Raw genomic sequence first — 25,781 nt, 5'->3', positions numbered from 1 at the left:
ATTTGAAGATGGGCAAAACAACTGGTTGCATAGTAGCATTCAGCAGTTATGCAGCTAGGACCTGGACCTATTCTAAAATTTGACCAAAACCAGGTGTAACCATACAACTCTAGAGAAGTTGCAATCCTGTGAAACTTATCCATACACAGGACCACAAAATGATAGCATTGGATGGGGACATGTCCAGTTTGCAGGAAGAAAACTTGTGGAATAATTCCAGTTCTCATCATCACCTACTCACAGTTTTGTTTTGTTTTTCCTTTCATCTACACAATGTCCTAGGCAGAAGTCTAGCAACATACCCAAGAGATTGACCAGTGGCTGGGGGGCCCAAAGCTGAACGGTTACTTAACTAAAGCCAGCATCCAATCTTCTAATTTCCTCTTCCTGGGGGATGAACTGCCTGACTAGCCCCACTTGCTCTCCTGTTCAGCCAAATAAAAAGGACACAAACAGGCACACAAAGTTTAAAAGAAAATGTCCAAGAAGTGAGATCTCAAAGGATTTAAGGCCTAAGCCACACAAGAATGCTCCCATTTGTCTAATTGCTCCTGGAATCCTCATTTTAATTTGTGTCTGGACTCAAGAAAAACTAATAATCACTGCCCAGGTGGCCCTGTTTAGTAAAAGGATATTGTCTTTGTTGTCCAGGAGTAAAATTCTAAATTTTTCACAAGTATTTAAATGACTCTTAAACAGAGGTAAAATTCTAAATTTTTCACAAGTATTTAAATGACTCTTAAACATCAGCGTGTTCATGGAAGAGTAGTATTAATTAACTTAGAGTATTTAAATTATTTGCTTGGATATCCATGGGCTTGTCTCCCTTCTAAAGGTTATTCAGCCTGGGCTTGAACTCAGGGAGCTGGCCACACTGTGAGGTAGCTAAATGAGCCTCTCACATCATTTGTAGAACAGTGCCAGGACAGGAGCTTCATGATTTGTTGTGTGTTTATTGAACAATGAAAAGATCAATCTGTTCCTTTGTAGAGATGCCATGAGGTTCAAAGTCAGTTCTTCACAATATAATACATGCTTATACTAAAGCTAAACACTTTTTAAAAAACGAATCTGCAACTGGTTCATGCATGTGCTGTTAAATCAATGATTATGCCTATCACTTGGACAACTATGTCCCCTCATTTTATAAGTAAGGAAGTTTCTTGGCATTATAAGTTAATTTCTACAGTCATTTCTTCCACACAGGGTCCTCATGTCAACAAAAAAAAATAGAGTACCTTGGGAGGCGTATTATACAGTCACTCGTTTACCCCATGGTCCTTGGTTAGAAGAAGCAACGTTCAGAGATACTGTTTTATTGGTTTCTTTTGTCTTTTTAAGACAGGTTTGATGTAGCCTCTGCTGGCTTTGAACTCATGACCCTTTGGTCTCACCCCTTCAGTGCTAGATTAAGGGTGTGTGTCATTATGTCTGTGCCAGAAGAAGCTTTTAATGGAGACAAGGCTTGTCTACTCATCTTAGTACCATCAGACCCAGGACGAGGTGATAATGGTGGATCTCATGCCTGCAGCTACCCAAGATGCTGAGCTCATCAGTCATAGATGAGAAGATACTGATTCCATCTCTGTCTATCTTCAGACACCCTAGCCCTAATCTATGGCTCTTATGCAGCTTTCGGCCGGCTTTATATGGACCTAGGTATTCACTAAGAGATGAAATGAATTCTAAGAAGGGAGATTGGAAGATAGGCAACCCAGCCTGAGTTTCTACTGCACATCCCGAAGCTTTGCTGCCTCCACACACTGCTCTTTCTTCTCACCAAATCTAAGTCAAATCATCCACTCACAGCATGCCCCTTCCTCTTTGAAGTCTATCTAATTGCTTCAGAAAAATGAAGTTGTCTGCTGACAGAATGCTCCATATCGGATAAATGAGGCTGACACATATAAGGGATATATGACTTTGGATGAGAACAAAACATCTACATGGTGTTGGGAAATGATCGTGCCCTGCTTATAAGCCTATGTGGTAAAAGTAGCACAGTAGCCTAGGCTCACCTCAGCAAAAGCAAGAGCCCCCATCTGAAAAATTAATGAAAGCAGGAAGGAGTCAAGTGGTGCAGTGCTTTCCCAGCAAGTGCAAGGCTCTGAGTTCAAACACCTGTATTACAAGGAAAAAATAATGAGAAGGGTATAAAAACCCAGGTGGGTACTCAGATCTGAGTTCTCAGGAGAAAGTCTAGATGGAAAACCAAGCCCAGAAACAGCAGGACATTGTTACCAGTTGAAGCTATGAGAGTACATGAAAGACATTGCCTGAGTAGAGCATACAGCCAGAGAAAAAGAAATGTGTGACATAGAAATACTACCTTGTTTCATCGTCATTCTTGGGGCTTGAACTCAGAGCCGGGAATTGGCATTTGGATCTTCAGCTCAAGGCTAACACTCTACCACTTTGAAGCAAAGTGTCATTTCTGGCATCTGGTTTTCTAGTGGTCAGTTCAAGATAAAGAGTCTCACAGACTTGCCCGCCTGGGCTGCTTTGAACTGCGTACGATCCTCAAATCTCAGCCTTCTGAGTAGCTAGCATTACAGATATGAGCCACCAGTGCCCAGATGAAACACTGTATTGTTAGCAGGGAGAGAAGGTGGTGTTCTCTCTTGCACAGTGTGAGAATTGCATAAACGAAAATTCCAGCAGCTCATCCTACCCCTTGAACAAGTCTAATAATGACAAGATTGTAGCTATCATGTGTTAGCAGGGACACACTGCCATTGTCACGTGGTTTTGCACATGTGTCTCAGAGAATTCTCCCACCATGACACATTGAGGAACTTGTCACACTTAGGCCAAGCAACTTACCCCAAAACACACAGCCGGTAAAGCTGAAGCTGACGCTTGGTCCCAGTGCTGTGGGATTCCCCAGTCTACCTCTTGCTTCTTGTGATGCCAACTGCCTGTTACCATGAGAGCTACACTATTACTACATCTGATCTGGGCAGTATCTATCAAGAGGTCTACCTTATATGTAAGAGTGACACAAAGGGCTGTTTCCGAGTAACAGAACAAAGAACTTCATTTTGAAGAAAGTCGTTTCCCAGCACCCCCCGCCCCCAACACACATGTAAGCCACTCTGAAAACATAGCTGTCAGTTACTTTTCAGGTGTCACAGTTTAGCTGATTTTTTTTGGTCAGTAGTGGGGCTTGAATTCTGGACCTACCTGTCCCGCTCTACCACTTGAGCCACAGTACCACTTCCAGTTTTCTGGTGGATAATTGGCAATAAGAGTCTCGTGGATTTTTTTTATGCCTGAGCTGGCTTAGTTTAGCTGACTTTTGTGTGTAGGCTGGAGAAAGTCAGGGATCATAGGGGATAAAGAATAGAATGAAGCAAAGAAATTTTTACATATATATTTTATTGTAATTAATAGAAGGGTTACATTATATTCACCAGATAGAAGGTGCATTACTTCACACACATTGATACCCTTTCCAATGTCTTGGTCCCCATTTCCCTCCCCCCCACCCCCGCCCCTCATCTTGTTTTCCCCCCTTCCCTATCCAACTTCAAATAACCAAATAAACATATATACAATATATCAGATAACCAGGTAAAATACTGTAACAACATGAGATAACCAAGAGACATCAGAACAGACAAGAGATAACACACTACATTAAGCACAACAATCACACACTATATGGCTCTTACTTAATAAACAAATATTTTTAAAAAATAAAGAAAAGAATTTTACTAAAGTGACCAATGTAGGATTTTTTAGATCAGGTACATATTCTCATCTCTTCAAGTTTTCCTGAATTTCAGGAAGCTGTACTTGAATACTGAAAGGATAACACATCATGATCCACAGACTGCTTATAAAAATGTCTCTCTTTGGATGAACCTCTGTTTTCCCTGGGTTTCCATGTACATGGTATCTTCATGGATGTCCCTTCTCATAGCATGCCAGGGGTCCCTCAGAAACAACATCATAGTGCCCTTAACAGGCAGAATGTTTCCTGAAACGGGATAAAATGTTGTTGAAAATCTGAGCATCTCCCCTTCTTTAGAGGAGCCAAAAAGAAAGTGTCACCTCTCCACTGACGTTTCTCCTAAACTGTACCCTGTTCTCCACTGAGTCCTTCATGTTTTTTGGATCACATATTGCCGTATTATGTCATCAGTCTGCATTTGCTCGTTAGTTCACTCCATAGATTGCGAGTAGCTTAAGTGCAGGGATGCTATCAAATTTACCTCCATAACCAGGTGAATGAATAATACAAAGGAAGAAGCTTGGTGCTAGTGGCTCACACCTGCAATCCTAGCTACTTATGAGGCTGAGCTATGAGGATCATGGTTCAAAGCCAGTAGGGACAAGAAAATCTGTGGGATTTTTATCTCCAATGAACCAGCAGAAAACCATAAGTGGAGCTGTGGCTGAAGTGGTAGAGGATGAGCCTTGAGCAAAAGCACATCAAGGACAGTGCCCAGGCCCCAAGTTCAAGCCCCATAGGGCCAATAAAAAAAGTAAGGGAGGGAGAGATGGAAGGAAATAGAGAGAATAAGGGGGTAAGGAAAAAAGGTGGGTGCTTGACTTGAGAATTTAAAATTACTTTAATGAGAAGGATAATATGTATCCTTTCCAAATGAACGAAAATACATAGGATACAGTTTCATCCAATACAGGAACTCCCAATATAACAAAAGGCAGTGACATCAACAGTATGTTAATTGACCCTCTTAAGAATGCAAAGCATTAAGTCAAATGCATGTATTCTACAATATTTAATGAGTGATGAATGGGCATAAATTCCTCTAGGGAAAAAAAACTGTCAAACACCAAACCTAGGGAAAGATGTCAAGGGATACGAATGTTTAAAAAGTCAGTAAAAAAAGGGCAGAGGTTCAAAGAGAAATAGGGCTGTGCACGGTGACTCACATTTATGATTTCAGCTCCTTGGGAGGCGGAGATTGGAAGGATGGAGGTCCAACACGCCAGAGTAAAAAGTGTGAGTTCCTACTTGAAAAAGAACTAAAGGAAAAAGGACATGTGGTCAAGCAATAGGAAAAGCACAGGGCACTGGGCTCATAACTAGTACCACAAAGTATAAAAGGGAAATATATTGAAGGTGTGGCAATTAAACTGTTCACCCAAGTACACCTACAGGCCTCTTCTCTGCAATCCTGTGTGTGTGGTAAGTGTAACTTTGAGAGCAGGATCCTGAACAAGGTTTCCTTTTGCCAGTTAAAAACAAAAACAGTGCCGGGACTGTGGCCTAATGGTAGAGTGCTTGCCTAGCATGTGCAAAGGCCCAGATTCGATGCCTGGGTACCACATACATAGAAAAAGTAAACACAAAAGCCACAGAAAGAAGTAAGCTTCTCCTGAAGCACTCTTTCTCATAAGACATAAGGGAGAGCTATTTTATTTCAAGGAGCACTGAAAAGACCCACTTTTGACCTTCCCACATTCTCCCTATCCAGCCTGTCACTTTTCTGGAATAAACCTTCTGCAGGAATGCAAGTTTTATATAGGGACATTGCACAGCAGCCCTGAATGCCAATGTGTAGGATCAAATGGTCTATTTGTAAATGATAGATGCTAGAAAAGTCCTTTAGCTTTTTTTGACCTGTTTATTTAATGTGAAAAATGGACTCTACACATAATGGAGTTAATATGAAGACCTTGCATATAGGACTTTTTAGCTATAATGTGTGAATAATAATTACCATGTTTGAATTTTTCAGATTAAGTGATCACTTAAATCTTTACCTCAAATTCACAAAGCACGCAACTTAGGCAGCTATTTTAGGTGAAAAACGTAACCCTAAATCTCTCATTCTGGAACATAGAAGTCATTTCTTTTCTTTTCCTTTTAAAAAATTATTTGCTACTTGTATTTGTTTCAATTCAACAAATCATTTTATGAAAATAATGTATGAGGATCAAAGTCAACTTTTTCCATTGTTCTTCCCCATCTTTCCCAACTCCATTCAGATGCTCATTTCTTTCTCTTGCCTACATCAACAGCATAGTAAAACTTGCCCAATTTGTGGTCTTTAAAATGTATTGATGTGGTCCCTTCCCCAGGTACCACAAATCCTGGGACATACAAATGTTTACCAGAGTGCTTCCATTTCATTTCTTTGTCTAATTTCTCTCTTCTATGAGAACAGAAGCCTTTTCTGAACTTCCATGTTTCAATCTCTCCAGTCCATGAACTTGTACAATATAACTTCCAATATATGAATGCAACACAGCTAACTTTGCATTTGATATTGCTCTTTGTAGACTGACTCATTCATCCATCGACTTTATGCCAATAATATTTTGCATTCTATCCTTCCTCACTTCAACTTCCTGGCTAAACTTCATATTTGAATCCTTCAGCAAATATCTGTGTTTTTATCATCATGTGCTTTTATTGTTCAAGGATCGGAAGAGCCTGGCATAAAGTGTTTTCCATAAGCATACACTCAATAGATGAGTACAAACTCAGCCTTTTTCTGACTAGTCTAGATCCTTTTTATTTTCCTATTCATACTACCAAATGTGTGTTAATTCTGTAAAAAAATAGTCTGATGAAATCTTATTAGTTTTTTTGGATCTATAAAATTAATTTAAATGGAAATAATACATTCATAATACTGAGTTTTACAACACATAAAGTATATTGTGCATATATTCATATTTTCTTTTTTGCTAGCATATTCATTAGTATGTGTTAGTTTGAGAGTTTTATCATACTATTTCCTTACATGAATAAAAAGGACTCCAATCAAACTCAACCCCTCTATGTCTGCCTCATCTCCCATGCTCAGTTTTTAAACAATTTCAGCAAATTCCACTGTTATGTTTTCACTCATGGATATAAAACATTTTGATCATATATACTCTTTTTTACTTTCTCACCCTCTCTGCTTGTGCTAATTGTAAATTTTCCCTTTGTAATGTTTCACACATGAATAAACACTATTTTGTTTTATAAACCTAGATTTGAACTCAGAGCCTTTTATTTGCCTGCTTTATTGCTTGACCCCCATACCAGCCATTCTTACTTTAAATATTTTTCATATAGGGTCTCCCATGCATGCCTGATCCAGCCTGGAAATCAATACCTCTTGTAGCTTCTTTTGCAGCTGATATGATAGAGAAGTTAAGAGTGCCACTACACATGTGTATTGGTTAAGACGGGATTTGAGGTTTTGCCTGGGCTAGCCTCAAATTATGGTCCTCTCGATCTCTGCTATTGAAAGGATGAAAGTATAGGCATAAACACCGTGTGCAGATAGAGTTCTTTCTAAATGTATTCCTAAGTATTTTATGGATGCTATCATAAACACTTTTTAAAATTCTACAACCCAATTGTTTGTTGCCCAATATTACCTATTATCTGCCATGTTCATATTGCATGACTTTGCTAAGTTTATTAATTAGTTTTAAGGGTTTCTAGATGCCTTAGAAATATTGATGTCAGCAATCATATCCATGGATATAAACAAATTTCGAATTTTGTTCTTTATGTTTTTATTTCTTTTTTCTTGTCTTTTTTTGCAATGTCAAAGAGTGCTAGTGTATTACTGAATATAACTGAAGACCTAGAGGTCCTTGTCTTTTGCCAGATTTTAAGGGAAAAGCATTCAGTTTTATACTATTAGATATGGTGTTTGTTCCTTATCAATATGTGGCACATTGAGGTTTGAGGGGGGTTTTAGTGATAAATCACTACTGAATTTTCTAAATGCCATTTCTGAACTTGCTGAGATTCTTCCTTCATTTAATTAATGTGATAGATTTTCCCCTGATTTGTGATACTAACTTGGTGTGTTTTTCTTTTTTGTTAGAGGATTCAGAGGTGTTGATGATTCTAAAGCAAGTTTTGCAATAATTTCTTCATGTGTGGGTCTGGCCTCTTGCAGCTAGTATAAATTCTGTACCATAGGTATGAGAAGAGTAGAAATGATCACAGAGGACATTTTTCATGGAAGTGAGCCTTAATCGTCTTCACACTTGGGTAATAGAGTATTTTCTAGTCTATGAAAAACATTCTAGCCTTTACAAAGACATTTTGACTCTCCTGCCTGTCAGGTACATCGCTTTTTAACACTGTATTTCCTACATGTTCAGGGCCCAATGCCAAGTCCCTTCCTCTTGTGTCAAAATCACATCTCCTATGGTCACTGAACTGGATTGATTTGTGCTGATTGCCCTTGGATTTGTTATATGTCTCTGTTCAAAGTGCCTAGAGAGCCCCACGCTTTCTTGTTGGAGTTTGACCATATACATCACTAAAATTAAGCTCCCCAAATATTCAATCAACAAATGGGAAAATAAACTGCATAGAAAGTTCCTAAAGGGAATAGTACAATTGGGTACTGATAGCTCTCACCTGTAATTGTAGCTACTCAGAAAGCTGAGATCTAAGATTTGTGGTTCTAAGCTAGCCCGTGCAGTTATGTCATGAGAGCTTTATTTCCAATTAACCACCTAAAAACTGGAACTGGAGCTATGCCTAAAAGTGGTAGTGTGTTAACCTTGATCAAAAAAGGTCAAAAACAGTGCCCAAGCATTGAGTTCAAGCCCCATGACCTCCCTTCTCCAAGCAAAATATAAAATGGTACAAATAATAAATACATGAAAAAAAGTTTGACATCGTTAAGCATCAGGGAACTCTAAATCAAAATGACACTGAGATTCCATCTGACCCCAGTCAGTCAGGTTATCATCAAAGAAACAAACAACAAATGTTGCTGATAATAATGACGTACACTACTGGTGGCGGATGTAAACCATGGAAAACAGTATGGAGGTCCCTCAATAAACTAAAAACAGAACTACCATGCGATCCTGCTATACTAGCATTGGGCATGTACTTAAGTCAGTAGACATATTGAGCACCTAAAGTTATTTCAGCATTGTTTTGAATAGCTAAACTATGAGATCGGATTAGGCACCCATCATCAATGGATGAAAAGTTGAGAAAATTGGTATAGAGTATTACATAGCCACAAAGAACAAAATTGAATGGGGATCATCATGTTTGCTCAAATAGGCCATTTTTAAGACATGAAAGTGTATAAATATACGTAATTGTCCATAAACATGTATATTTTTAGTTATAGTTATCATCCAAATAAAAATATCTAGTATTTGCCTTTTGAGCTTGATTTACCTCACTTAACCTGATGAACTTCAAGTCCATTCATCCTAAAAGCTAGATTTTTATAGTTTTTATTAATTGTACAAAATAATGTATTTCATTCTGACACTTTTGTCCATGTACATAATGTACTTTGATCAGACTCACACACACCCCATTACTTTCTCTTCTTCCTGTTCCCCTTCCTCTTCTCAAACATTCCCACTTTCTGTCTATTTTCTGTGTCTAGAAAGGAAAGATGCTAAATGAACATTTTGAGGAAAGCTGACATTATCCACTTTCTTGCCTGGGTCTAGCTGTTCCCTCATGCTTAAGGGACATGGATACGAGTGTGGGAGGTGCTGTCTATACTGAGAGGGCAAACTGACAGGCAGCTTAATCTGATCAGTACCAGGCTTACATTTTCCCTTGTAGCAAACGCAGCACTTCTGAGGTACGGGCTCTGGAGACTCGATTTTATGTACATATTTCATAAAGTGATCAATACGAGGAGAGCCCTCACCAGGTTGGCACTGTGAACCTCGGCTAGCTCAAGGAGAAGCATTGAGGGACTACAGAGACTTGAGGACACACTGGTCCCCAAGGAGCTCATGGTGTGCTGGGAAGCTGACAATGAGCCTCATTCTCCTCTCTTTCAGAAACTTCTCCTTTCCCTCCTCTTCCTCCCCCACCCATGTTGAGCTGCCTGAGCTGCCAAAGCTGCCCTGACGCTTTCTTTGCACAGACTGGCCCTGGGAAGAGGGACATGAACAAAGCATGGCCCTTGCCCTCTTGGACTGGAGGGCTAATTGGAGAGACAGATACATAAACAGACAATACAGTCTAGGGCTGAGCACTCTAGCAGAGAAGTAAACAGTGTGCTGCAAGAGGTCAGAGGGGACTGGGCTGCAATTAACAAAGCTCCTTTCTACAAAGCCAGCCCAGGTGGAAGGAAGCTCCGCCTCTCTGTGCTCAACCTTGTTCTCAGGCCTTCCCCATGCTGCTAGAAAACCAACTACATTTCCTTACTGTCTGATTCCCAAATTACCAGCTGCTCAAGGAGAAAACTCAGTCCGGGCCTTCTCTCTGATTAACTTTTCCACTCCAATTTTATGGAAGTTGCTATGACCCAGGTTCCTGTACCTTCAAGGGTGGACTATGGATCAGCTCATAGTATTTTGAAGGTGTCTGCTTGGTGGAAAGGGCTAAGGACTGCCAGGGCTCTTGACTGCGTACCTGTTTCATCCGCACGGCAGTGGAAAAGTGCCTTGCTATGAACTAGGCCCCCTCAGCACTTTTCACCACGGTATAAAAGCAAATGGTTAGTCCCAGTTTGCAATGAATTTTAGCTTCTAATCAGTTCCTTCTGCGACGGAAGCATGTGAGAAATATGACCTCCAAAGTATGCATTCATAGGAAAACGTCACTTCTTTGAGGTATGAATAGTTTCTGGAATCTTTCCTTCCTTACAGGTCTCGATAGTACTGATCTGCTTAGGTCTCAATGTGAGCCAGGGAATTATAATTTAGAATTTATTCTTCCCACTGAAGACAGGAAAATACGAATATATGACTCTGTATACTACTGTGCCTTCCCCCATAGATCAATGAGGCGAAAAAAGTAATAGATTTAAGTCAAGTAGTCTCTTGCAGTTTATGCCACCTTCACCACAGCCCAAAAGTAGTGCTTGAGTTCTCATTTCCTGCACTGATTTTGGAAAGACACATGAATAAAGCACTCTGGTCCTCATGCTAGCTCCTTCCATCTTCCCAGAACACTGAATTTCACTCACAGAGAGGACGGAGAAAGAGAAGAGAAGAGCGGAGAAGGACGAAGACTCACGAGTGAGACTGAGAAACCCACGGAGCACTAGCTTACAGCTCTGAGTGCTCTTGATATATGTTGAGTACCCCTTAACTGAAGTGATATTTGAGCCATTTCCAGGACTGGATGTGGAGATAAGAGTTCCATTTTGGAAGGCTAGAGCGGAGGTTGCTATATATGGCATAGCAGAGCTGGGTGCAAAGTTGCAATTGGAAACTAAAAATCTTGGCATGGTTCATGTGCATGAGTAAGGATCAGGTGCTCTGTCATGAGGGGTTAGCCTCAGTGCTCGTGTCCCATCATTCCTCCTTTCAGACACTTTGAGGTGTCATTTCTCATGCTTGAAGAGTATTGTTAGAATGCCCTCCAATGCCATTTAGATCCTCTACTTTCGTACCACCAAACAAACATTAGAAAAGATTCCTTTGAGAAGTAACTCTTAGCATAACTTTTCATTGAAGTAATGGCCTATGGAGAGCTTTTTTATTTTGGTTTGTTTTGCAAATGAGAAGTAACCAAAGTCAGGTCCATCTATATGTGCGTGAAACTCCCTTTGTCTGAGTAGCAGGCATTGCAGAGGCAGCCTGGAGCATAGTCCTGCCATCTGTTGCTTTCAAGGAGTCTTCAGTGAACGTTTAAGAGGGCTGGGGAATGAATGCTTGTTCAGAATCGGGATTGTGATTGCCCTTGTGAGTGTGATGTAGGGTCATAGTCCTAGGAAGAAGGCTACAGGGTGCGTGGGTGTATAAGACACAGTACAGACTGTTTTGGCCACAGGGATGCTGTGCTTTAACTTCAGGTAGGGGCAATGTAGCCATGAGATTAGAAGAGGGAGCACTCAAGGAGCTTATTCAGTGGTTCTCAGTAATCGGGATTCTGATTCAACTCAGTGCTCCCCTAGCATGGTACTCTTGCCTCACAGTAAATGATAAAATGTTTTTTTATTCAAAAGAACGCATATTCCATATTCTAGATCAACTGGCATTAAAAAAGCTAAACTGTTATGAGGAATTAGTGCTCCAGGGAGTCATAAAAGATAACTGATGACCCAGTATACAGCTTTATCAGCTAGGAATGGCTGAAAACAAGATCAGAGACACTGTGGTTTCAGAAAAGAGGACAGACTTCTCCATTGTTAACACAAACAAGACAAAGGAACAACACTACAACAAGCAGTTTTAAAATCATGGGTAAAGGAAATGAAAATAGGGTAAAGGACATCTACAGTAGGAAATCTCATTCAAAATCCCCAAGGCAAGAAGCACTAGTACTGGCTAATTTTCCTCTTTTTCAGCCAAAGATCCCAGCACTACACAAGAGTTAGGTGTGGTAGTTTACATCTTTGTTTGTTCATTCATTAGTGTCTCAAGTGCCAATCAAGTACTGTAGGTGATGGCAGAGGGAGGAATCAAACACAGGAAGCTCTTCTTGTCATCTCCAATTACTCTATAGGAAATGGCCATAACGCAAAATTAGGCAGTAGCGAAGAGAGCTATTGGTGCAGGGATAGGAAAGATGATAATAAAGCAAGTGATTGCTTTCTACAGCCAAAAAGTAAGTGGGGTTAGGAAATACATATTTTTTAAAAAAGTAACCTAGATGTTCTCATTCTTAAAATCACAAACATATGACTAAGTGTCAGCCTTAATATTCCCAAAATAAGTGGTCCAAAGATGTAGTACTGAGGTGATTTTGCACGGGTCACCCAGCCACCAAGTAGAGCTTCTGGGACTCCGTCCCAGGTCACCTCAATTGGACAGTCCAATGTGCTTAGCTAGTATCCACTGCGCTAATGAATTCACAAAAGAAGCTATGCTGAGAACTCTGTCGGGACTTGAAAATCTGGATGAAAGAAGAGAGTTTTGTTTCCTTGGATGAATAGCATGTCCTCTAGCTGGGTTCTTAACCATCTCTCTATGCTGCATGCAGCAAAAGGAGCCTTATCTCATTATTCCTAACAAATGACCAAAATCCAGGCACATAGAAGACATGTTTTGCAATGCAGTCTGTGGTTTGCATGTGATGGAAAGCAACAGGAGAGTTGAAGACTTTTTAACAAGTTCTGTGTAATTTTGCCTAATTAAATCACTTTGACCCGCATCCAACTTGCTGTGAGTTTTTGTTTCCCTAAAGTTTTCACTGTTTCTTTTTCTTAAATACAATATTTTAATAATAGCATTGTTTACATACCATTCACCATAGATCACATAGTACTCTAAACACTATAAATTCTGACCCAGTCTGCAAATACCGAGACCTCTCCCATCATTCTATAAGACAATTATAGCTATTTCTTCCATGTTAGTTCTGAGAAATCAGAAGCACACGGAGGAGAAGTTACCTATCTATGCCACACAAGGGGGAACCAATGGATTTGACACTAGAACCCAGGCAATTTAAGTCTATAATCTATCTACCACAACACACTGAGGCTGAAAGGAAAAGAAAAGGTGATAATAATTTGGACAAATTCCTCTCCTTAAAATCACCCTTGCTCCTCTAAATGTGTAGACTTGATTTAAAGAAGAAAAGCCAATTTGCAATCTTACCTGATTGGCTTCTCCATATTAAATCAAGAGTACAGTGTCCCACCTGTCACAACGTAAGTTGTGCGTTCATATTTGCTAAATAAACATAGATGACTAAATGAATGAGTAAACATGGCGATGATTTTCCTATAAACTTAGTTTGTCCACATCTCTGTCCTTGGTGTCTCCAAACATGGGAACTACAGATGTTCAGAAAGTCAGTCGACTTCTTTGATCTTTACATTATTTGTCTGGAAAATAAAGATCATAAGCCCTGTCTCACATAATGGATGGATGGATAAAATAATATACTTTAAATCACTTTACAGAAAACCAAACACCACCCAGTTAGGAAAGTCAGAATACCTATAGATCAAATTGTTTCGTCCTCTGCGCAGCCAGAGGACCTGTGCACATTAGATTGTCTCCTAGGCCACAACTTAAGAAACAGTTTTTATCATGGGCCATGGGTTCCACAACACATAGTAAGTGGCCTCCCTTTGAAGAGTATGGTTGGTGATGGATAGTAGGCAGAGACTTCTTCGTGATGGTTTCACCCTCTGAGGATACTGGCAGCCAAGGGAGGTAAGCAAGGGGCCAGGCCATGTATCCTATGACCTGGTGTTCAGGGAAGATTATTAAAGCTCTTTGTTGGGAAATGGCCTGTGCTAGGATAAATGTCAAGATAGCTTTGAAGAGAGATCCTTCATGATTCTGTTAGAAAATATTGACAGAATCTTGATTCTCATCTGTTACTTGATATGATTGGAATCATGAAGGATAACTTTTACAATTCCTCTTTGAAAAACATATATTGCTGCACTTTAGAAAGAGAAATCATTGAAAAGTGAGTTAATTTATATGTATAAATAAACGAATGCTTCTTAGATTTAAAAAGAAGTCTTTTTTTAAGAAATGATTCAAAGTCCGGTAAATGGACACACAATTATAAACTACCTCCCAGAGTTGACTCCAGAAATAAGTATGATGTGTCTATGAAGACTTGGGGGATGGAGAAGGCCACTGGAGTCATGCATCTGGCTCTTCTGGAATCTGTATGCTGTCTTTACCAGAGGATAGCATTGACCATTGTGTCTCAGTCTGTTGGAAAACAAGGCCATTGAAGTCCTGAGTGAAGATGTGAGTCCAGGAAAGGCCTCTGAAGAGACTAATGTACCCCAAATGCACATCATCTTATACGATGGAAGTGTGGGAAGAACGTGATGTGCAATCCCTGGTGCAGAAAACACTGAAACCTAACCTTTTTCTAAGTTTATCTTGGATTCTACGTGTACAAAGCACTTTGTCCAGGAAGATTACCAATGGGGTGATAAACAGCCTCAGAGACCACATAGCTGAATTGTTTAGTGAAGGAAAAGCAATAGGTTTCTTACAACAGCACTGAGTCCTCCTTGCTCTCAGCTTCCCTCGCTCCCAATCTTTAGATCTGGCCGTGGAGCATCCCCACCATGGCTCAGTGGAATGACTGAATCATGGAATCATATGTGAAAGAACCAGGGCCTGTTTTAGAATTCAGCCATGCTCTTCTATGGCAAGACCATGGCATGCTTCCCCAGGCCTTCTTCCATAGATTGTCTTTGCTTTGAATCCAAGGTAATGACTGAGCCCCTTGTAGGTACTGACCCAATGAAATTTATTTGCCTAGTCCAAAATGAAATGTATTTTGATTTTTCCTCAATTTCTTAATTCCAGTCAGCAAGTAAAATATTATCATAACCCTATATTTGGTTAGCCACCAACTGGCAACAGAGTTCTGCCTTTAACATCCTCTAGAAAATGAAGGTAGATAGGCCACATGGTAAATAACCAATCCTAATATATTTTCTTTCTTTTCTCATCAATGTTGACATCAAGGTTCTCTATTAAGGGATATCTGGTTCCTTGGTCTTAGGATCATGAACTTTACTACATTCTCTCACTCTCTTCTAGCTAGACATGGAAGTATGGCCACTAGTTGGGATCTGACTTCCCTGAATTGATGGATTGACATTCTCCTGGTAGCATGTTCTACCTCTTTGCTTCTGAGATTCGCCCTGGGAGCTGTACTCCTTTTCTGAGGAGCCTGCAGCTCTCATGAGCCCTGCTGAACCTCATTAGACCATTGTAAAATATGACAATGCCTGCTGCTGCTATGACCAGATTGCATGTAGCATTCCATTCGGAGGAACTACAAAGACTTACATGAGGTTATGTGAAGGGATTGCTAATGACTGAATTGGTATATTTTATTCTGCCTGGGGCATTTTAATTGGATGTATTCATCCCCCATGGCCCAGCCAATCTTGATCAATAGACACATTTTTTCTGTTAAGAATATTGTACATATTTGTTTATTTAGTAGAAATATCACTAAGGAAATTTTTGATAGTGACAAACCAGTCACACACATTCTGAAAAGAATGTACTTCCATGGCAGCAAATATTATCAGCTGCATATTTCAAAGACATTTACATCTATCTTATAATACTCAGCTCAATGTTTCCATGTATGGAATGCCCCAGTACATAGGATCTAATGTTCTTAGGGCTCTAGAGGAAATCTTCTACAGAACTGCACCCCTAATGTCTTATTTTGGCACCAGAGAGACTCAAACGTTGAGCTCAATAGAGTTGAAAATAGATTTTTAATTTCTAGGACCATACTTTGAACAGGCCCAAACTTTGTAGAAAACAATCAAGTTCCATGAAACTCCAGTTGTATGTCCTGTTTTATTTATAGCAAAGACTGGCAGATATGATGGAGATAAGATGTAGTACATGCACACTTCTAGCTATGTCTCACATTCACTTAAATTATTTTGTGAGTAATTTATTTGTCTAGGCAAAGTGGATAGAAGCCCTTACTGTAGGAGTATCACATGCATGAAAGGAAAGAGAGGAAAAAGTCTGTATGCTGAGCTCACAGATGTGTCCCTTTATGGTCCATACAGAGAACTGACACTAGAAGTATTTGTCCTGTTTTTGCCAGTCCTGGAATGTGAACATAGGGCTTGGACACTGTCCATGAGCTTTCTCACTTGAGCCACAGCACCATTTCTGGGTTTTTCTATGTATGTGGTACCAAGGAATCAAACTGAGGGCTTCATACATACTCTACCATTAAGCCACATTCTCAGCCCCAGAGGTATTTCTCTTTTGAGATTGACTTATTTCACTTGGCAAAATGTCCTTGAGGTGTGTTCATGATGTAGCATGTCAAAACTTCCTTCCTCTCCTTCTATACATAACCTGGATAATAATAATAAAATGAAAAAAAAGTCACAGCAAAAAAAGCACTTCATTCCTTATCCAGGTGGTGGCAGCTCATGCCTGTAATCCTAACCACTCAGGAGGCTGAGATCTGAGGATCGAAGTTCAAAGTCAGCCCGGGCACAAAAGTCCACGAGACTCTTATCTCCAATTAACTGCCAGAAAACTGGAAGTGGTTGTGTGGCTCAGGTGGTACAGTGGTAGCCTTGAGCTGAGGGACAGAGCCTACATACAACCAACCAAGAAAAAAACTGCATTCCTTTTCATGACCAAATCATCTTCCAAGTTATAGACGGACCTTGATTCTGTGCATTCATTCATAAGCCAGTGTACACGTAGGTTGCTTTACTATTTTGGCTCTGGTGAACCTGGCCAAATAAATGTCAAAGTGTTTCTTATATAGATAGCATTTGTACATTGTGACACCTTAGCATCACTATGTCCACTTTGGGTGTTAGTCCACCTTTCTGAATCTTGATTTCACCTTTAAACAGGGACACCTATGTCTCTCACTGGCATTTACTGAGAAGTATGGAGAGATCACATAAATTAACACGTACAAAAGTAGAGTTCATGGAGAGGATCCTGCTTGCTGCTACCTGTGACATTGTGGACAAAAGGCTCTTGAGAAGAGGCAAAAGGAGACAAGAGCAGATGTGAGTAGGTTCCCCAAGGCTTCAAAGGAGCTGGCTGTGGGAGTGGTTATGGGAGAAGACTTTGAGGTCTGGAGTACAAATCGAGAAAGTTGCCCAAAGTGAAATACCCAAACCAATCCATTATCTTAATTGCTTCTCAGCTAGCTTGCCCTTTTACTCCTTATTAAATAACCCAGTAAATATACACTATGGTAACTCCAACTAAGATCTGATAGTACACAGTGGACAAATAGAATCAGAGTAGTCATGCTATAATGACATTCTGCTTTTAGGGCTGACACATGGGAAACAAGAACTTTGCAGTCTACCTGTCTTTGCTTGTGTTCTGTCACTGCAACTGTCCGCATGCTGATACTCGGCTGATAGCCTCTCTTGTTGATTAAGGATGTGGAGGAAGAATAGGTGTCTGGAGGAAATAAGAGGCCTTTACCTGTTCCTAAAAACTGTTCAGAGTTTTAGAACCTAAAACATAGTAACATATTTCCAGTTGTGTTGTTTTCTTTCTTGTTATAGAAAGGAGGATATAGGCAAAGACTCCTCATTTGCCACAAGTTTGTGGTTAACAATCCCGCCCCCCAGCGAGGTCCTAGCCATACATACACTCTTAGCGCTGCTTACAGGTCCCATAGGCACTGGACACCCATGGCTTCACTGAGGAACTTGAGCAAGTGCCTCCCTCCTGGGCCTCAGTTTCCCCCATGTTCCTTGAGCCAGGAAATCAAGGTTCCAGCACTCTCATATCTCATCTTAATGCCTCTCATGCCAAGGGTCTTCAATTCCCTTTCTCCTGTACTGACAGCCTGCTGCTTGCAAGTGGGAAACAGGAAGCTTAGACATGCAGGGTCGTAGTGACTTCCACAACCTACATGGCTACACAGGGATTAGACATGGATCCTCTCATTTTAGTTAGCTGTTTCTCTGGGCAAGAGTATAGGAACAAATAACTTCTGCTGACTTTGTCATGCCACAGTCTCTTTATCCCATATAAGTGACATTGTTATGGCCCACACGTCTAACTGTAATTTGGTGAAGGATCTGAGCCTGTGTTTAGTGCTTCTCTCCCTTAGGCAGTCAGAGGAGACATTTGAGATCTGTAGTCTGAGTAGTTTTCCAGCAGTTTATAATTTTAATAAAAGACTGTTTTTATTCTTCAATACAAAAGTAAACTCTGTTTATCGTGGGTCATTTGGAAAGTGTACAAACACAACCAAAAAACAATGCTAAGTTGTTGCACCCAGTTGTATTCCCCATGTTTGTCACTATTGTTTCAAACAAGCCATACGTCAGTAATTCACAAGTGCATGCAATGAAACGGCTACTTCACAACCACATGGGGCCCACCGCAGCTGCCGTTTGTTCCTGTGGGTCACAGTGAGTGCTGTTGCTGTCAAGTGCTTGTCCCTTGTGAGTTTTTACAGAAGGCCATGTGGACACCGTGCAAGATGATCTCCAAGGAGCACCGTCCTGCTGCGTGTGCACGGTGGGAGGAGACCAGGAAGGTTGCCATTACCATAGCAACTCCTCTTACTTGTCTGTTGGAAGCCCAGAGCTTTCTCAGCTCCCGTCTTCACTACTCCTGGTCAGGTGTTCTGATAACATCTTCACTCCAGGGTAAAGCTTCACTCTTTACCTTTTTTTTATTATTGGAATCGGGTTATTGGCTACCACAGAGGAACAGTTTGATAGAGATGTCTATTTTGCCAGTCCTGGGCTTGAGCTCAGGGCCTGAGCACTGTCCTTGGACTTTCTCAAGGCTAGAACTCTACCACTTGAGCCTCAGCACCACTTCCAGCTTTTTTTCGTGTATGTGGTACCAAGGAATCAATCCTGGGTCTTTGTGTATGCTAGACAAGCACTCTACCACTAGGCCAAACTCCTGGCCCAATAGTGATCTCTTGACTGGTGGAATGAATGAATGAATGAATGAACTACTCAAATCTCTCAAACAATGAGGAAATCAATAGTCCTTGAAATGAAGGATCTTACATTCTATTTGCAGGACACAATCAAGTTCTAGATAATTAACCACAGAGCAAGCTGCTGGCCCTTCTCTCCATGCTCCTCGAAAACTTTCCCATGGAGTAGACTGTATAGCTTCCTACTAATTCTCCTGAACTGTGTATGTAGAATTCAAAGTTCAGAGCCAAATGATTGATTTTTAGCAGAGAGGTGGCTACAATCTGGTCTTTCTGCTTCCCAATTCAATATCCTTTCTACAGCATCTCTGGCCACGTTCATGTATATTTTTTTCCACCTGTGACTAGGACTTAAGAGTGTTCCGTTTGTGATTGCAATTTCAAAAACCCCTGCTGCCCACCGTGTTCCTGGGAATTACTGCTTTTCTGGGTCCTGGTTTGGGATCAGCTCAAGGACAATGAACTCTGGGTCTCTGAGGAGATTGGGCAACACAAAGTTCCATCTTAGTGGCTTTAGATCTACCGCAACAAGAGGTTTACCACACTGAACAATGGTTTTAGGGTCCTCCTATGCACTCTCTAGTATATGTCAAATATATGGATGAACAGGTGGAGAACACTAGAAAAGCAAGAGCAAGTTGAGAAGATGATATCACTGTCATCTGGACACTACAACTGTTTCCCTTCAGTCCTCTGCAAGGGTAAGAAAAAAAGTTTATTCAAACATATTGCAAAGTGTTAATACTTGAAACTTAGTGGCCCCTAGCAATGGTAAAAGATGTACCAGTAGTACAATGGAATTAAGCAGTCAAATAAGCCCTACATGTGCTTAAGTCAGGTTAAACAGCCATGCTTTGAGGCTGCTTTGACTACACACAGGAGAAATACTGACAAGAAGTTTTCTTTTTTTATTGTACAATGTCAAGCCTTTATTATGTTTTATGAGCCTACTCCCTATAAGTTTTTCATATATTTTTATTGTAATTAATAGAAGGGTTACATGATATTTGCCACATAAAAGGTACATTACTTCACATACATTGATACCCTTTCACATGTCTTGGTCCCCATTTCCCTCCCCCCACCCTCACCCCTCATCTTGTTTTCCTCCCTTCCCTATCCAATTTCAAACAACCAAATACAAATATATCCGATATATCAGATAAGAAAGTGAGATACTGTAACAATATGAGATAACCAAGGGACAGCAAAAGAGATGAGAGATAACATAGTACATTAAGGACAACAATCATTCATAATGTGGCTTTTGTTTCTATATTCTAGAGGTCCTGTCATTTAGTGTCATACTATATGGCCTTATGTATCAAAATTTTGCTCTATTGGAAATCTCTGCTAGGAGAGCCCAAGGTTTCTACTGATTATGACAAATGAGGGAAACCATTGAGCCTAAGTTCCTTTGAGTCTGGATTACATCACTTAACATGATTTTTTCTAAGTCTTACCATTTCCTAACAAATGGGGCGATGTCGTTCTTTCTGACAGCAGCATAGAATTCCATTGTGTACAAATACCACATCTTGTTGATCCACTCATCAACTGAGGGACATCTAGGTTGGTTCCCTATCTTTGCTATGGTAAATAGTGCTGTGATGAACATCGTTGTGCTAGTGGAATTAATATGTCCTTGTTTCTGGATGGTTGGGTAAATGCCAAGTAGTGGAATTGCTGGGTCATAGGGGAGCTCTATGTTTAGTCTTTTGAGGAACTGCCATACTGCTTTCCATAGTGGTTGAACCAGTTTGCACTCCCACCAACAGTGTAGTAGTGATCCCTCCTGGCCACATCCCCTCCAGCATCTGTTGTTAATAGCTTTCTTGATCCTGGCCATTCTACCTGGAGTGAGGTGGAATCTTAGAGTTGTTTTGATTTGCATTTCTTTTATGGCCAGAGATGTTGAGCATATCGTCATGTGTCTATAGGCCATTTTTGTTTCTTCTTCAGAGAAGACTCTAAGTCTTTGGCCCATCTTTTAATGGGATCGTTGTTACTTTGGAGATTAGTTTTGGAGTGACAAGAAGTTTTCTGAGTAACATTTTTGAGAATATATAAAATAAACCCTTGTACAATTCTAGGGAAATATATGAACACAACCACACCTTTTTCATGCAAGTCGTATGTCTTGCCATTTACAACATTTTAAAATATAATCATAAAAATGTTAATTCTCCACATTACTCCATATAATCGATGTACTTTCCACCAAAACCTTCACACCTGTAATCCTAGCTACTCAGGAGGTTGAGATCTGAGGATCAAGGATCAAAGCCAACCCTGGCACAAAAGGACTTGAGACTCTTATCTCCAATTAATGCCTAGAAAACAGGAAGTGGGGCTTGGCTCAAGGGAAGTGTGGTAGCCTTGAGCTGAAGAACTCAGGGACAGTGTCCAGGCCAAGTTCATGCCCCATGCCCCCCCCTAAAAAAAACCTTCCCTTGCTTGTTATGGTACTTGGTGTGTTCATGTTAAAGACTCATATACTAAAAAGGTGCTAAAAATAACCAGTGAAATTCTAAGAACAAAAACAACATGAGGGATTTCCCCCATGAGATATCAACTCTTTTATAGGCTATATTGCTTGTAACAATGTGATATTGCACAGGTTAAACAGACCAATAAACTCATATACAGGTCTACACATATGGAAATTCAATACATAACTATATTAGCCAGCTTTTCACCACTATAACAAAGTAACTGGGCTAGTGTAATTCCCAAGGAAAATAGGTTTATTTTGCCTCATGGTTGTGGAGAAGCAGTGTCCAGGGGCTGCATCTGGTGACTGTCTTCTTGCTGGCACACTCCTGAGAAATCAGTGTCACATGGCTAGTGACAAAGAATGCCTGTATCTTTCATTGCCTCTCTTCTTACACTTACAAAGCATATGGTTTGGGTATGAAACTCTTGCTTGAGTTCGAATGACAAGCCATATTGAAATCATAACAGTAACAGAGAAGTACAAATCAACTAAGAACCAAGAACTATTCAATAAATGATGCTGGGAAAATTGATTATCTACATAAAACACATACAAATGTGTATGTGTTCCTCTCAAACCATCTACAAAGATAAATCCCAATGGATTAGAGAGTTAAGTATGAAGAGCAAATGTTGAATGTTTGTAGGAAAATATAACAGAATGTCACTAAGTTATCAGATTAAGAAAGGGATTCTGTTTTAATATAATTTTATTATTATTGTAAGTCAGGTAATGAGTGCATTTCTTTTTGGACAATGTCACCCCTAAGGAAGGGATTCTTAAATCACAAAAAAACATAAAAGAGAAAACTATATTGAGTTTATCATATTCAAACACAAAATTTCTGCTCAGTAAAATTTACTCTAGACTGAAAATCAAAAGCCACAACTAAAAGCTACATGCAATGCATATAGTTTATAAACTATTAATATAGCCAGACATTGGGGTATATGTCTGTAATCCTAGATATTCCAGAGGTAGAGAATGGGAGTGCCATGGTTCAAGGCTAGCTTGGGCCAAAAATAGAGATACTCAGTGTCAGTAAACAAACAAGCTAGGCATAGTGGTTCATGCCTATAATCCCAAATAAACAGGATGCAAAAGTAGGTAGATAGAGGACCAAGGCTAGACCCTATTTAAAAAACAGCTAAAGCAAAAAGAAGTGGGGCATGATTGAGTCACCATGCTCTGAGTTCAAACCCGTAGTAGCATAAAACATATAAATAATTAAAATATGCAAGCACACCCACTGCAATGATCTAGGTAGAAGCTAATAAAGGCCTAGCACAGGAAGAGGGACTGAGATGAGAGGAAATAAAGCTGAAGAATTTTGGAGAAAGATAGAAGGCCTGAAGTTTGGCTTTCATATCAGACCTGAGAGAGCGGGCCAAAAATTTTATATCTTGGAAATCCTAGCAGCAAGTGAGAGAGAAAACACCATCATAAATTATGGAGCCAATCCCTGTATTTCTGGTAGTCATAGTAATAAAAAGGAATATTTACGGAACAGCTCAATTTTAGTTCAGCAATTTATTATATAGAAGGAGGAAGGAGAAAACACAGCTTAGTTTGCTGTGTAGGTAAGACAGTCTGTAAGCAGCTTGTGTAGGAAGGAGCACAGAGCTCCTGACCTTTCCCATGGAATAGTTAAGAAATCACATCGAATTGGGAGAAACACCTGAAAGGAAATCACTGGGCAAAATAAATGCAATTCGTGAGCCAAGCGTTTGGCCTAGTGGTAGAGTGCTTGTCTAGCATGCATGAAGGCCCGAGTTCAATTCTTTGGTACCACATACATAGAAAAAGCCGGAAGTGTTGCTGTGGTTCAAGTGGTAGAGCTCTAGCCTTGAGGAAAGCTCAAGGACAGTGCTCAGGTGTATAGAAAAAAAACACCAAAAAAATGATACTTAGCCAGCACGGTGGCTCACATCTGTAATCCTAGGAGGCTGAGAACTGAGGATTATGGTTCAAAGTCAGCCAGAGCATTAAAGAATGTGAGACTCATCTCCAGTTAATCACCAGAAAATAGGAAGTGTGGCTGTAGCTCAAGGGTAGGTGATAGCCTTGAGCTAAACAGCTCAGGGACAGCATCCAGGCCTAGCGTTCAAGCCACATGACTGGAAAAAAATGAATGCAATTCACCACCCATAGGGTACACTTCATTTGTTTTTAGTCTCTTCTCACACAGAAATCGCTTGGAATATGGGGATTGCACAAGTACGTTTTGTACGGTAAGCACACTAGTCTCAACCTGGCAAACAACGCAACTGTTCACTAGGGTTTTCAATGGATTCACTTTGTAAAGAATTCTGCAGCCAGGTCGGACAACTTCCAATGCATAGACTTCTCACAAAGCACACTGTCTTTTCAGCAGAAGATAATCAAGTATTCAAGTGTTCTGTATGATTTGTCTAGTAACATACTACCTACTTCAATATTTTAAAAGTTAGCAATAAAATGAAATTATTCCCTAGTTATTAAAGCTTAAGTAGGGAGCCAAAACAAAGTGATGCCAAGCAACCCAGGCATTGAGACCAGGGAAGCCTTGAGAGGGTCTTATTGAAAGCGAGTTATCTAGGGCAGCAAAACGATCTAGAAATAGCGTTATTTTGCCTTATGAAGCACCTTCAAAGAATATCTGGAATTGTTTCGATCATTATTAAACTTCCAAATGCCTTTTTCCATTCCTGTTTTTTCCTACCTCCCTGGAGGGGAAGGGGAAGCTGGTACTAGGAACTGAGCTTTGTGTTCTAGTTCTGATATTTCACTCATGGCTGGGGCTCTATCACTTAAACCACCTCTCCAGCCTGGCTTTCTTGCCGGATATTTTGTTGATAGAATCTCAAGGAGTGTTTTTTGCTGGACAGGATTCAAACTTTGATCCTCAAATCTCAGCTTTCTGAGTAACTAGGATTACCGATGTGAAGTACCATCACCCTGTTCCTTGAAAGTTACTTTTCGTTGGCAGGGCTGAATCTGCTCAATTCTTTCCAAGTATTTCTTGACAACTTGCCATCCTTTTATGTACCGTATTGATTGTTCATGTATTCTCACAGCCATGCTGCCTTACTAATGCAGTCATCTTACTCCACACCCAGCAGGTAGATTCAGGTATCAGCCTTTCATTCAGAGGGTCCCTGGATGCCCACATGTGCTGCCACAGTAAAAAGTCGCACTATTGTAGCACTCACATCCCACTCTATCAGTATGGACTCCGTTTTTAATCTCTATAAATAAATATTCAAAAGAATCACCAGTGGAGATTCTGTTCATATGTACACACAAGTTATGAACTACTAAAAAAATAAATGGCCCTTTACTCCCAAGTCTGAATTTCACCTTCTGAAAAGACATCATTTATAGCACAATTTTCCCAATGAAGTCCTTTTCCTACTTAAGTAGCTTTCATGAAAAAATAATAGAATGCTAGATTATTAAACTTCATTCCACTACACCTATGGGCTTCATCAAAATCATCTCCATCGGCCCATGAGTCTCCAGAGCCACAGGTTGCCATAACCATCATCCCCAGGGTACCAGAAAATATCTTCATTTGACAGGAGACTGACTGATATTTCCCAGGATTTGGTGTGGGTGTGGTGTTTGAGCTGCACTGATTGAACTCCTGCCAAAGTTTGTATATATATTCCCAGAAAAGGCTATTCCAGACCTAGGGCTGGTTTCGATCAGTAATAGATCTGTGTTTTTCATGGCAGACAAAGTGAGGGTGGGGAAGAGTTATGCTGAAGGCAAGAGCAGAGATATTCTCCTATCACCTTAACTGATAAATGACCATACTCTAGGAGTTGAATTTTAGCACTTTTTATTTTAAATAAAAACCTAGATTGTTTTTTTCTTTTCTTTCTATTTTTTTATGCTGTCACTCTTTTTTTATTTATTTTTATTGTAATTAGTAAAAGGGTTACATGATATTTGCCAGATAGAAGGTGCATTAATTCACATACATTGATACCCATTACCCTCCCC

Source organism: Megascapheus bottae, chromosome X, assembly GCF_031878675.1.
Source record: "Megascapheus bottae isolate mThoBot1 chromosome X, mThoBot2.hap1, whole genome shotgun sequence".
NCBI classification, from domain to species: domain Eukaryota; kingdom Metazoa; phylum Chordata; class Mammalia; order Rodentia; family Geomyidae; genus Megascapheus; species Megascapheus bottae.
Note: the sequence above shows the minus strand (reverse complement) of the source record.